This window comes from Delphinapterus leucas, chromosome 11 (assembly GCF_059928025.1).
Source record: "Delphinapterus leucas isolate spDelLeu-1000000601 "Yukka" chromosome 11, BTC_Dleu_Yukka2, whole genome shotgun sequence".
NCBI classification, from domain to species: Eukaryota; Metazoa; Chordata; class Mammalia; order Artiodactyla; family Monodontidae; genus Delphinapterus; species Delphinapterus leucas.
The window spans coordinates 22,105,868-22,119,194 of NC_143139.1; the positions used below are offsets into that span (position 1 = coordinate 22,105,868).

The 13,327-nt window shown below is 39.6% G+C and overlaps 1 protein-coding gene across 4 annotated transcripts in view; it reads right to left on the minus strand.

Moving 5' to 3' along the window:
- ITPR2 (inositol 1,4,5-trisphosphate receptor type 2) overlaps nt 1-13,327 on the minus strand; it is a 562,910-nt gene that overhangs the window by 458,127 nt on the left and 91,456 nt on the right. The gene's annotated exons all lie outside the window — the stretch shown is intronic.

Consider the following 13,327-nt stretch of genomic DNA (forward strand, 5'->3'; position numbering starts at 1 on the left):
GTGGTTGAGAGTCCGCCTGCCGATGCAGGGGACGCGGGTTCGTGCCCAGGTCCGGGAAGAACCCACATGCCGCAGAGCGGCTGGGCCCGTGAGCCATTGGCCGCTAAGCCTGCGCGTCCGGAGCCTGTGCTCCGCAACAGGAGAGGCCACAACAGTGAGAGGGCCACGTACCGCAAAAAATAAAAAAAATAAGTGTCTAATAAAAAAAGAGCAAGGCTAGTTTGGGGCTCTGCCCAGTTAATTCTAGATTAGCCAACCTAATATTGGCAGTTTTCATCTTTCCTCTTCCCTTTTTCCTCCTCCATCAAGTGGCATTTATCAAGTAAGAGAAGAGTGACCTTTGCCCCCTCTCCTTCTTACTCCTAGGGATTTTTGTTTCCTCTGTAAAATGATCCTGACACCTTATCTGCCCTTCCATGAGAAAGCAGAAGGACTGATAATGGACTCTGAATTTGTGGATTGTGGTGACACTTTGAACAAAGTAGAATCTGCACCAAATAGCAACTCCCAATGTTCTAGGATGACTAAAAGTATATGTTGCTCTTATTTTTTAATAATACTTACAATTTTAAAGGAAAATATTTCAAAACATAAAGTAACATATCCTCTTCAAATCTTATTAATAAATAAAAGGTTATATAGTAACAACAGAGGTAGGTACATTATTTTCTTTTGTTTTTAATCTTTCTTAGTTATGAACTACTTCAAATATACAGAAAAGCCTAACAAAAAATAAAATTTTCCAGACTCATTTGTTGGACATTTAATGAGTACCTAGTATGTGCCAAACACTAAGGTATTTGCTGTGGATGAAGAAATAAACAAGAAGGTTATACTCAGGACTTCCCTGGTGGCGCAGTGGTTAAGCATCTGCCTGCCAATGCAGGGGACAGGGGTTCGAGCCCTGATCCGGGAAGATCCCACATGCCGCGGAGCAACTAAGCCTGTGCGCCACAACTACTGAGCCTGCGCTCTAGAACCCGCGAGGCACAACTACTGAGCCCGCGCACCTAGAGCCCGTGCTCTGCAACAAGAGAAGCCACCGCAATGAGGAGCCCGCGCAACACAATTAAGAGTAGCCCCCGCCCGCCGCAACTAGAGAGAAAGCCCGCGCAGCAACAAAGACCCAACACAGCCAAAAATAAATAATTTTTTTTTTTAATGGTTATACTCTGTCCCTTCGTAGAGCTTTTACTTTCATAGGGGAAATGTATACTCATGAACGTGTAGCAAATGTGCACATATTTCTTTTTAATGGCATTGATATTTCATGGTTCACTTAGCCTAAATACATTAAAATATTCCTAATATTTTTATTGTTTTTCTTTTCTAGCTATTTTGAGGAACACAGCTTTAAAAAAAAATAGTTCTGCAAGTTCTTTGTCCACTTTTTTGGCTACACTAAGACTCAACTGAAACAAAGGCTTTGATAAGATTACCAGGCCCTTCCATCTAGATCTTCTGTCAGATAGGACAGTAAGGAAAGTCTAACTGACATAACCTGGAACATTTCTTTGTCTAAGTGGAACTTAAGCAATACCCTAGAATTTTGTGTGAAAACCCCCAAAAATAGTATTTTCTGTGGGACATACAAAACAACTAAAGGTACCTTCATTTGCATTGAACTACAGCCATCCTATTTTGATTCAACAGCCTATGTTAATTATATACTTTATAAGTTAGTAATAGATTTTATAAGTTCGTTCATCGTTGAACTTGTATCTTCATGAGTTCGTAGAGATGGAACTTTATTATTTAACATTTAAGATCAGAATTCTTTGCTTGCTGGTTATTTTATATTTTCCTCCATCAGCCAAAGCCTTGTAAAATAGGCTTGGTTCATCTGACAGCTCTCCAGAAAGTCTTTGCCAATTTATAGTTTCTCCTTGAGTGTAAGAGCACCTATTTCCACACAGCCTCTCTTTTTTTAAGAGGGGGAAGTACATAGCCTCTCTAGAGCTTACAATTTTCACATATTTTGGCTGATTGGACAATCATAATGGTACATCAAGTTGTTTCAACTTGTAACTATGAGTTTTAACATGTATCACATGTTGGCTACATAATATTTTGCTTTTTCAAAGCAGTTTTATTAAGATATAATTTATATAGCATTAAGTTCACCCCTTTAAAGTGTACAATTCAATGGTTTTAAAAATATTCAGAGCGGTGTGCAAATATCACCATACACTAATTTTAGAACATTTTCATTACCTCAAAAAGAAATTTTGTACTCACAACCCACCCCCCCATATCCTCTTCCTTCACCCCTAGGCATCACTAATCTAATTTGTGTCTCTGTATGTTTGTCTATTCTGGATATTTCATATAAATGTAATCATACAATATGGAGTCTCTTGTGACTGGCTTATTTCACTTAGCATAATGGTTTCAAGGTTCATCCATGCTGTAGCATGTATTAGTACTTCATTACTTTGTATGGCTAAATAATGTTCCACTGTAGGGATATATCATGTTGTGTTTATCCATTCATCAGTTGATGGACATTGGGGATTTTTCCACTTTGGGCTATTATAAATAATCCTGCTATGAACATCTGTATACAAGTTTTAGTGTGGACATATGTTTTCATCTCTTTTAAGTATATACCGAGTGAGGGATCTGCTGGGTCAAATAATAACTTTATCTTTTTGAGGAACTCCTGGATTGTTTTCCAAAATCACACATCATTTTACATTCCCACCAGCAGTGTATGAAGGTTCCAATATCTCCACATCTTCAACACCACTTGTTATTATCCATCTTTTTGAGCATAGCAATCCTAGCAAGTGTGAAGTGATATTTATTGTGGATTTTATTTGCATTTCCCTAATGACTACTGATATTTAGCATCTTTCCATGCTCTTAATTGACCACTTTATATCTTCTTTTTTTTGAGAAATATCTATTCAGATCCCTTGCCCATTTTTCAATTAGGTCATTTGTCTTTTTATTGTTTTTTTAATACATTTATTTTATTTATTTATTTATTTTGGCTGCCTTGGGTCTTCGTTGCTGCGTGGGGGCTTTCTCTAGTTGCAGAAAGCAGGGGCTACTCTTCACTGCAGTGCACAGGGTTCTCATTTCGTTGGCTTCTCTTTGTCGTGGAGCTCAGGCTATAGGCACGCGGGCTTCAGTAGTTGTGGCTCACGAGCTCTAGAGCATAGTTGTGGTGCACAGGCTTAGTTGCTCTGCGGCATGTGGGATCTTCCCGGACCAGGGCTCGAACCCGAGTCCCCTGCATTGGCAGGCAGACTCTCAAACACTGTGCCACCAGGGAAGTCCCTGTCTTTTTATTATTGAGTTGTAAGAGCTCTTTATATATTCTAGATACAAGATATCTAGACATATGATTTGCAAATATTTTCTCCCAGACCATGGGTTGCCTTTACACTTCCTTGATGTTGTCCTTTGAAACACAAAAGTTTTTATCAATAATTTTGATTAAGTCCAGTCTATCCATTTTTTTCTTTTGTTACTTGTGCTTCTGGTGCCATATCTAAGACATCATTACATAACACAAGATCACGAAGATTTACTCCTATATTTGCCTCTAATAGTCTTAGTGGTTTTTCTGTTTGTTTTTTGTTGTTGCTGTTTTGGGGTTTTTTTTGCGGTACGCGGGCCTCTCACTGTTGTGGCCTCTCCCGTTGCGGAGCACAGGCTCCGGACGCACAGGCTCAGCGGCCATGGCTCACGGGCCCAGCTGCTCCACGGCATGTGGGATCTTCCCGGACCGGGGCACGAACCCGTGTCCCCTGCATCGGCAGGCGGACTCTCAACCACTGCGCCACCAGGGGAGACCAGTCTTACGGTTTTAACTCTTACATTTAAGCCTATAATCCTCTTTGAGTTAATTTTTGTGTGTGGTCTTTTCACTTTTAAATGTCCAAAGATTTCCTGCTACTTATAAAGACAGGAAAAAAGATAAAAGTGAAGCACCAAAGGACAACCTATGCATTATAGCTAGAAAACTCAAACCCCTAAAAACTTTAGCAAGTAGAATATATGTGTGTGTAATATGTATTTTTAATTATTATTATTTTTCCTCCTATTACGGGCCTAGTTTTTAGCCCTTCCAGTGGCGAAGGGCAGGCAAAGCTGCAGATCAACAAGTATTTCTTTCTTCACTTTCCTCTTCTTGCTGCTACAAGCTTTCTTGTCCTTTCTTTGACACCGCTGAAGCAGCCAGGCCTCCTTCTGAGCCTGGAGTCTGTTAAAGATCTTCACATGGGGCAGTAGGTATTTCAGGACAAGTTAAAACGACTTCTTGAATTTGAGTCTTCCTTCTGATAAGAGCAGTACTGGCTGCCAGTACTCCCCCCTCTGCCTGGAATTCCCACCGGCCTCTGCCACCTCCAGACATTCAGCCCAGCTTCACATAGGCAGCCAAGAAATAAAAAAATTCTGAGCCTGAGACAGAAAACGACCTCAATATGAAACAACTCAAATTGTTTTCTAGTGGCTTTAAAAAAGTATGTGTTTATACGTCTGTGTATATAAAAAAAAACTTGGTTTTTTTTCTGAATATAAAACTGATATATGATCACTGAAAAACAATTTGGAAAATCTAAAGAATACAAAGAAAAAATAAAGTCCCACCTCTTTTCATGTCCCAAAGTTAACAATGTTTATCATTTTGATGTATATCCTTAGAGAAAAAGGCAGACAGACAGTTACCAAAATATACACTTATACATGCATATATATTTTAGATAACTGAAAATGTATTGTATGTACAGTTTCATGTAAAGCTCTTTTTCCACTTCACATTTTCTCTTTTTTTACAGTTGTATTGAGATACAATTTACATACAGCACTTTATAAGTTTAAGGTGTACGGCATAATGATTTGACTTACATACATCATTAAATGATTTTCACAACAGGTTTAGTGAACATCCATCACCTCATATAGATACAACTTTAAAGAACAGGAAAAAAACTATTTTTTTCCCTCCTGCTCAGAACTCTTAGGATTTACTCTCTTAACAGCTTTCATATATAACACACAGCAGGGTTCATTATCTTTATCATGTTGTACATTACATCCCTAGGGCTTACTTATCTTATAACTGGAAGTTTGTGCCTTTTGACTGCCTTTCTCCAATCTACCCTCTCTCCCTGCCTCCCCTGCACCTCTGAAACCACAAATCTGTTACCTTTTTCTATCAGTTGGTTTGTTTGTTTGTTTTTGAAGTATAATTAACCTACAACACTATGTTAGTTCTTGTTATACAACACAGTGACTGGATATTTCTATACATTTCATACAAAGATAATTACATTGTTATTGACTATATTCCCTACACTGGTACATTTCATACCCACGCCTCAATTATTTTGAAAATGGAAGTCTGTACTGCTTAATCTCCCTCCTCTATTTCTTTCCTCCCCACACCCCTCCCACTCCGACAACCACCTGTTTGTTCTCTGTATCTACGAATCTACAACTCAGTTTCTATTTTGTTACGTTTGTTCATTTGTTTTGTTTTTTAGATTCCACACATAAGTGAAATGGTACGGTATTTGTCTTTGTCTGACTTGTTTCACCTAGCAAAAGACTCTCTAGGTCCATCTCTGTTGTCGTAAATGGCAAGATTTCATTTTTAATTATGGCTGAGTAATATCCCATTGTACATGTAAACACTAATTTGTAAAGATAGATGCACCCCTCTGTTCATCAGAGCATTATTTACAACAGCCAAGATTTGGAAGTAACCTAAGTGACCACCAACAGAATAAATTAACAGATAAAGAGATGTGGTATATGTACACACACACATATATATATATATATATACACATATTTTATAGCTATTAAACATTATTTGAAAACATTAAATTCCCACTTAGGACTCATGGTGTATACATCCTTTCCCTCCTTTTGTATATTTAAGTTTCCTTCGTCATGAAAAATACTATGATAAACACTGCATCTCAAACATTTCTCAAATTTTTATGCAGTTCTACAATCTTTATACTTAATTCAATCATTCACATATAGTCATCAAAGGCCCATCCTGCTATAGGCACAATGCTATGGATACAAAGCTGAACTAGAAAAGCTCATGGAAAGTAGCTATTTCTCCTGTCCCCTCATTTTGTCCTGCCTCCTTGGTATACCTGCTGGCTTCCTGACTTCTAATTACTTTTCCTGACCACAGTTCTCACCTATTCCCTGCCTGTTCACTGCTTTTAACACATGCCTTTTCCTATAGCTCAGTTAAGCTGATTCCTAACTCTTGCTACTTGACTGTTTCTCTAGTAAGCTGTTCTCAAATTTTTGGTCTCAAGACCTCATTACACCCTTAAAAAATTACTAAGGACCCCTAAGAGATTTTCTTTTGTGGGCTGTTTCTATGGATGTTAACTGTATAACAGATTAAAACTGAGAAATTTGCAACACCATAAAACATAAGCACATGTTTCATTAGCCAACAGAGAGATGACAGCATCACACTTCACAGAGTCTCTGGAAAACTCCACTGTACAATCAAGAAAAAATGAGAGTAGAAAAGGTAAATAACAAGTTACTGTCATTATGAAAATAATTTGATCTTGTAGACCCTCTCAAAAGGGTCTTGAAGACCCCCAAGCTAGAGAACTATGTCTAGGTCTTTGTCCTACGACAAACTCACACTTTGCATTGACCATCTCTTATGGCCTATGACCACCATGGTGGGGCTGTCTTTGGCTTGCTTGGTTACTATATAACCATCCCAGTGTGGCTCACAGGGCACAGGTAATAAATGCTCCTGATTGCCTTGTTTCCTCTGCAAAAAAGTGATCAGTTTCCAAGTCCTAAAGGTTTTACTCAACTAAGTCAATGTTTCTAGGATATTTACCTTCTAGGCTATTTAAGTGATGAGACCTTGAATTCCAGGCTGTTTAATAAATCTTATGTAGGAGGGCAAGCAAGGGACAGGCAGAGCATCCAAAGAAGCCACTAGATCATGCTACCTATCTCTTGTGTTAGGTGAAAATAGGGAACGCGCTTGCTCTCCTGGCTTATCTACGTGGAAGCCAACTAGTGAAGGTACCTGCCTTTACTTTTATTAGCAATGCTGGCCAAATATATATTTTGAAAAAACAAGGGTGAGAAAGAAATAGGAATTAAAGAACTTTCACTGTTATTGCTTTAAGTCAAAATATCCGTTACACTCAATCAGTTGCTCTTTGCTTTGTTTGTGCGTTTGCCCACTGGACAGCCACACTGTTTTTTTAACATGACATTTCCGGTATTGGACTTTTTTCTTTTGTGTTGTAACGTTACAAAACCTAACTCCCAACCTAACCACCTACTTAACTTTGTTTTAACTCCTTTCCTTCCAGTATTTATCCACATGGAGGTTTTAATTATGCAGATACAATCAGAATACAAGTTGCGTAACTATGAAGCTTTCTAGAACAATCATAGCTCGACTTGTGCTTCACGCAGTACATCTAAGTGGAACTAGAAGGACAAATTCTGCAGCCCTATTTCTCAACAGAGCTGAAACTTCTGTCGTTTAGAAAGTGCTAGCTTAAGAAGCATTTTTAGGCTACCTATGCCTATGATTCCAAGACAGGACACATTATCTTCCGGTTCTTCATGGACCTGGAGAGCCTCTGGAAGTTTAATTTTAACCGGCTCTAAGTTACCCAGAGGAAGATTCACACACACACACACACACACCACCACCACCACCACCACCACCACCACCAGCCACCAATCACAGTCATAGAGCAAAACATTAGAAAAGTAATGAGACTCCGTGAACTCCTGGGGACACATCACTTTCACTATCAGGGCATAAATCTCTTTGCAGGGGTCCCCAGCTAACAAAGGACAATAAGGCTTGAGAAGAACAAGGTGAGAGGGTGGTGCGTGACCAGCTGAGGGTGGATCTCTACTCGAGGGCTGCTTTGTTCAGTTTTTACCTCTTGTTCTTCAGAAGGCCAAGTTTACAAACTACTTCCAAGCATTTGTAAAACAAACATTGCCACCCACCAGCAGTTCGATGTATTCTGAAATTGCTGTATTTACCTTGAAAACCACAAAATGTAAACAAGGGCACCTGATCAGAGAAGATCTTTAAACTGCTCATTCACTAAATTAACACCTGAGAAGAAAAGGCAGTTGACTTGGACTTGAATACACAATGTACAAATCAATCTTTTATCTTAGGGGTAGCTTGAATAAGTTAATGATTAGTAAGCTTTATGGAGATGCACGGAGACTTTCATAAATAAAACATATTAATATATTTAATACTCAAAAGAGTAAAACAAGTAAGGCCCACCTACTGTAAGCTATAGAAGCATAATCTTAATTCACACATACTTTCACTGAAAATAACAAATATGTGTAAGACACTCTCTCTCCCACTGGCGATACTTTATGCTATACAGCATGTGAAAACTGGGGTGACTGACTTTTTAATATGTCTTTTTAAAAATATTTATTTATTTTTGGCTGCTCTGGGTCTTTGTTGCAGCACATGGGATCTTCACTGTGGCATGCAGGATCTTTAGTTGCGGCATGTGGACCCTTAGTTGCAGCATGCGGGATCTAGTTCCCCAACCAGGGATCGAACCCGGGCCCCCTGAATTGGGAGCACAGAGTCTTACCCACTGGAGCAGCGGGGAAGTCCCTTAATATGTCTTTTAATATGCCTAATACATGACAAAATACGAGAAGATAGGGAAATAGTTTATTTAAAAATAGCTACTATTTAGTGGGAAGCAGTCACATAGCACAGGAAGATCAACTCGGTGCTTTGTGTCCACCTAGAGGGGTGGGATAGGGAGGGTGGGAGGGAGACGCAAGAGGGAGGAGATATGGGGATATATGTATATGTATAGCTGATTCACTTTGTTATGCAGCAGAAACTAACAAACCATTGTAAAGCAATTATACCCCAATAAAGATGTTAAAAAAAAAGGAAAATAGCTACTATATAATACACTGAAGAGTTTTTAAGTGAGCCATAGTTTTAGTTTTACAGACAGCCTGTGCTTCTTACCACAATGTGTTTCTGAAAACTATATTACAAAAGCAATGCATTTCTCATAGGAAATTCCACTGGAATAATATAACGGATTACTTTCCTAGGGAATACAAAGATAAAAATGGATATAGCATAGGTAGAAATACTCTAACCCTCCATATATTTAGAAGAACGAACATCTTGTAAAAGTGATTAAAATGTGCTTTGTTATACTTTCATAAGGATCATTCTTTTCCCCAAAATTACTACTGTATCATGTAAATATCTGAAGACCTCACCAAGGACCCTCCCATGTATGAGGACCCAGAGAGGCAAAGAGTCCTGAATGGATAAAGTTTTTCTCCATCTTCCCACACAGCTAGACTTAGAAGTTAAAAAAAGTCACAGAAGTGTAGAGTGGGGAGACTTCATTATTCTTCAGTGAAGTCAAGAGATTATTTTGGGGTCAAGTGAACTTCTAACCACCTCAGGGCTATTTTTCCTCTCCGGACTATTCTACCTTGAGTTAGCTAAATTCACCCCTCCTGCCTCAGCCTTTTCCAGAATGCTATATAAATGGAGTCATACGTTATGCAGCCCTTTGAGACTGGCTTCTTTCACCTAGTATCACGTTTTTGAGATTCATCGCTGTTGTTGGGTGTATCCATGGTTCATTCCTTTTTACTGCAGAGTGGTATTCCACTGCATGTATTGTTTATCCATTCAGCAATTGAAAGATATTTGTTAACTGTTTCCAGTTTTTGCTGTAAACACTGAGGAACAGATCTTTGTGTGAACTTAAGTTTTCATTGCTTTTGGTAAATATTTAAGAGTGAGATTTAGGGCTCATATGGTATGTGTATATTTCACTTTATAAGAAACTGCCAAACTCTTTTCCAAAATGGCTGTAGCATTTGGTACACCACCAGCAACATATGAGAGTCCTAGTTGATCTGCATCCTTGTCAACACTTGATATTGTCAGCATTTTTATTTCAGCCATTTTTGTAGAGGTACTTCATTGTGGCTCTTGATATTGCTGTTTTTAGGGCGGCACCTTAAATGTTGGTGTTCCCAGGGATTCCATCTAGGGTACTCTTTTCTTCTCACTCTCACAGTTTTAAATTCTATCTACATGCTATTAAATTTGAAATCTGTATTTTCCATCTGGATTTCTCTCCTGAGCCTCCAAATTAACATATCAGGAAATCTCTTAGATATTCTCCTCTGGCAGAAAGGATGCCAGAACCAAGTTCATTACTGTGGTAAACTGCAAACAGCCATAAATTCTTCTCATCCCTGTATGCATGTCCCTTTGCAGGTGACTTTGCAGGTACTCCCATCAAAAGACGAAGTCAATTTCTCCACTTTTTGCCTCTGAACTTAGCCATATAACATTAGCAAATGTGACACAGAGGTTTGAATAGCACTTGAGCATTGGGGGGTTGCGCTTTCTTGCTGTTCTCACGCTCTCCTTAGGGAAGAATGTGAGCTAGCCTGCCAAATAGTGAGAGACACATGGCCCGGCCACCCCAATCAACAACCTATCCACAGGCAGATACGTGAATGAAGCCAACCCAGACCATCCAGCTGCCAACTGACCCCAGATACATGAGCAAATTCATCAGAGATCAGCCAAGTCAGCTCAGAAGAAAAGAACCTACAAGCAAACCCACAGATTCATAAGTTAAGTAAATGAATGCTCAGAAAGCCACTCAGTTTGGGGGGTTTTGTTACATAATAATACAGAGCTAATATAATTATCCTCCCCTATCAAGTAGTTTGTTTTATATTCCATATCTCAATAAGTGCTACTAATACCTACCACATTGCCCAAATCCGACACCTGGGGGAATTCTAGGATGCGTCCTCTCCCTCACCTCGACCTTCCACCACACTCCCACATACAAGTAGTCATCAATTCCTAATATAGTTAAATTTCTAGCTACTTAGTCCCTTATCATATTCTGAACTTTTTTAACAGTCTCTTAGTTGACATCCCATCCTACATTTTCCGTCTCTCCATATAAGAAAATCGTCTTTCAAAATTTCAATTCTGATCATGTCATAGCCCAGCTTAAAAGTCTTTAATTGTGCTCCACTATCTTTGACATAAAAATTAACTGCCTCAGCATACAAGACCATTGGGCATCTGGACTCTCCTCCAAGCTCACCTCTGCCACTCTTCCACATTCTCCTCAGCTTTTAACATTCCTAAAAGCCACAACCACAAATGGGTCATGCTACTCCACACCCCTGTGCCTATTTCTCCCCAACCCTCTCCTTTCCACCGGATTAACAACTGCCCATTCTTCCATAGCTCCAGCTCACCTCCACGCTTCTTCTAAACTCCCAAGGCAATTATAATCCTCTTCTCTTACTTCCACAGCCCTTTGGGACTTAAGACAGTGTAATTAGTGGTTAAGTGTCTGGATTTCAACCAATCCTTTGCTTCTTACTAGTTATATGACCTTGGTCAAGTTACTTAACTTCATTGTATTGTACCTCAATTTCCTCAATAGAATGGGATGTGGCAGAGAATGTTACCCTTCCCTCCACCCTCCAGTATCCATTCTCTTCTTCCTTTAGATGACAGAACTCCTGAATTCTAGGTAGGCACATGGCCAGCCCACTAACCATCACATTCCTCAGCCTCCTTGCAGCAGATGTAACTATGTGTATGAGTTTCCCGTGGCTGCCGTAACAAATCACCAAACTTGGTGGCTTAAAACAACAGACATTTATTCTCCTGTAGTTCTCAAAGACCGAAGTCCAAAGTCAAGGTGTCAGCAGGGCCGTGTTTCCTCTGAAGGCTCTAGGAGAGAATCCTCTCTTGCCTCTTCCAGCTTCTGGTGGCTCCTGGTGTTCCTTGGCTTGCGGCCACATAACTCCATTCTCTGTCTCTGTCTTCACAAGGTCTCTCCTCTATGTGTGTGTCTCCCCCTCTTTTGTCTCTTATAAGGTCATTTGTCATTGGATTTGGGGCCCACCTGGGTAATCAAGGGTGATCTCATTTCAAGATCCTTAACTTAGTTACATTTGCAAAGTCTCTTTTTCCTATGAAAGTAACATTCACAGCGTCTAGGTGTTAGGACATGGACTTATCTTTCGGCAGACAGCCATTCAACCCAATATATTATGTGACTATGACATATGAGTAGGAGTAATATATGCAATTCCAGAAGTCCTCCTTAAAGAAGAAGCTACTTGCTCTGGATTCCTCTTGCTCCCTTTCTACTGACTGAGAAGTAGTAACTATTGAAGCAACTTTGGAAACCACATGTTGAAGAGAGTAGAGTGGCAAGATGGTTCTGGATTACTCATCTAGGCGCTATTAAGTGAAATATACTTCTATCTTATATAAGCCATTGGTTTTTGTTGTTGTTGTTTTAGTTCTGTTACAGCGCCTTATCTAGCACATGCAGTTAATAATAATATCTTAATAAAAATACATACCACTGGGCTTCCCTGGTGGCGCAGTGGTTGAGAGTCCGCCTGCCGGTGCAGGGGACACGGGTTCGTGCCCCGGTCCGGGAAGGTCCCACATGCCGCGGAGCGGCTGGGCCCGTGAGCCATGGCCACTGAGCCTGCACGTCCGGAGCCTGTGCTCCGCAGCAGGAGAGGCCACGACAGTGAGAGGCCCGCGTACCGCAAAAAAAAAAAAAAATACATACCACTTAGGGTTGCATAAGGATTAAATGGATTAATAGAATGTAAAGCATTGCAGACATCACCTGACATATAGTAAGGACTAAATAAATGTCAGTGATTAGCCTCAGTGGTAACAGAGTAGCCCTGGTCACATTTAGTTATCATTGCTTTACTTGTCTATCTCCTGCAGAAGACCAAATTTATTGGGGTAATGGCTTGGCACTTTCATCTCAGTATTGTACTTGAAAAACTACCAAACATTCTGTTACTGTTTAAAAGGGAAATGCAATTTAACTCTGAGTACCAATCATTACCCTAGGAGCTACTTTCATGAAAAGGTGAATACTAGGCCTGAAAAGCCTAGATGTCCCTTCCCTGCAAGCACCAATCTTTCAAGTTACATGTCAATTGCTATCTTAATTAAGCAGCTTTTCTCACCTCTCAAAACAGGAAATTAAAATCTCCATCCTCCCACCATACCTTTACCACAACTTTTTATTTAGCCCTTATCATTGTCTACCTTGGGTTGCAATTATTTATAAACATATCTTATCTCCCTCAGTAGATTATAAATTCCTTGAGAGCAGCATTCGTTTCTGATTCATTTGAACCTTAGTAACTAGTTCACACACTGCACTGCACTGAGTGGATAACCAATAAATCTCTACTAAATTTATCAAGATCTTACAGTGTGAAAACACGAGCT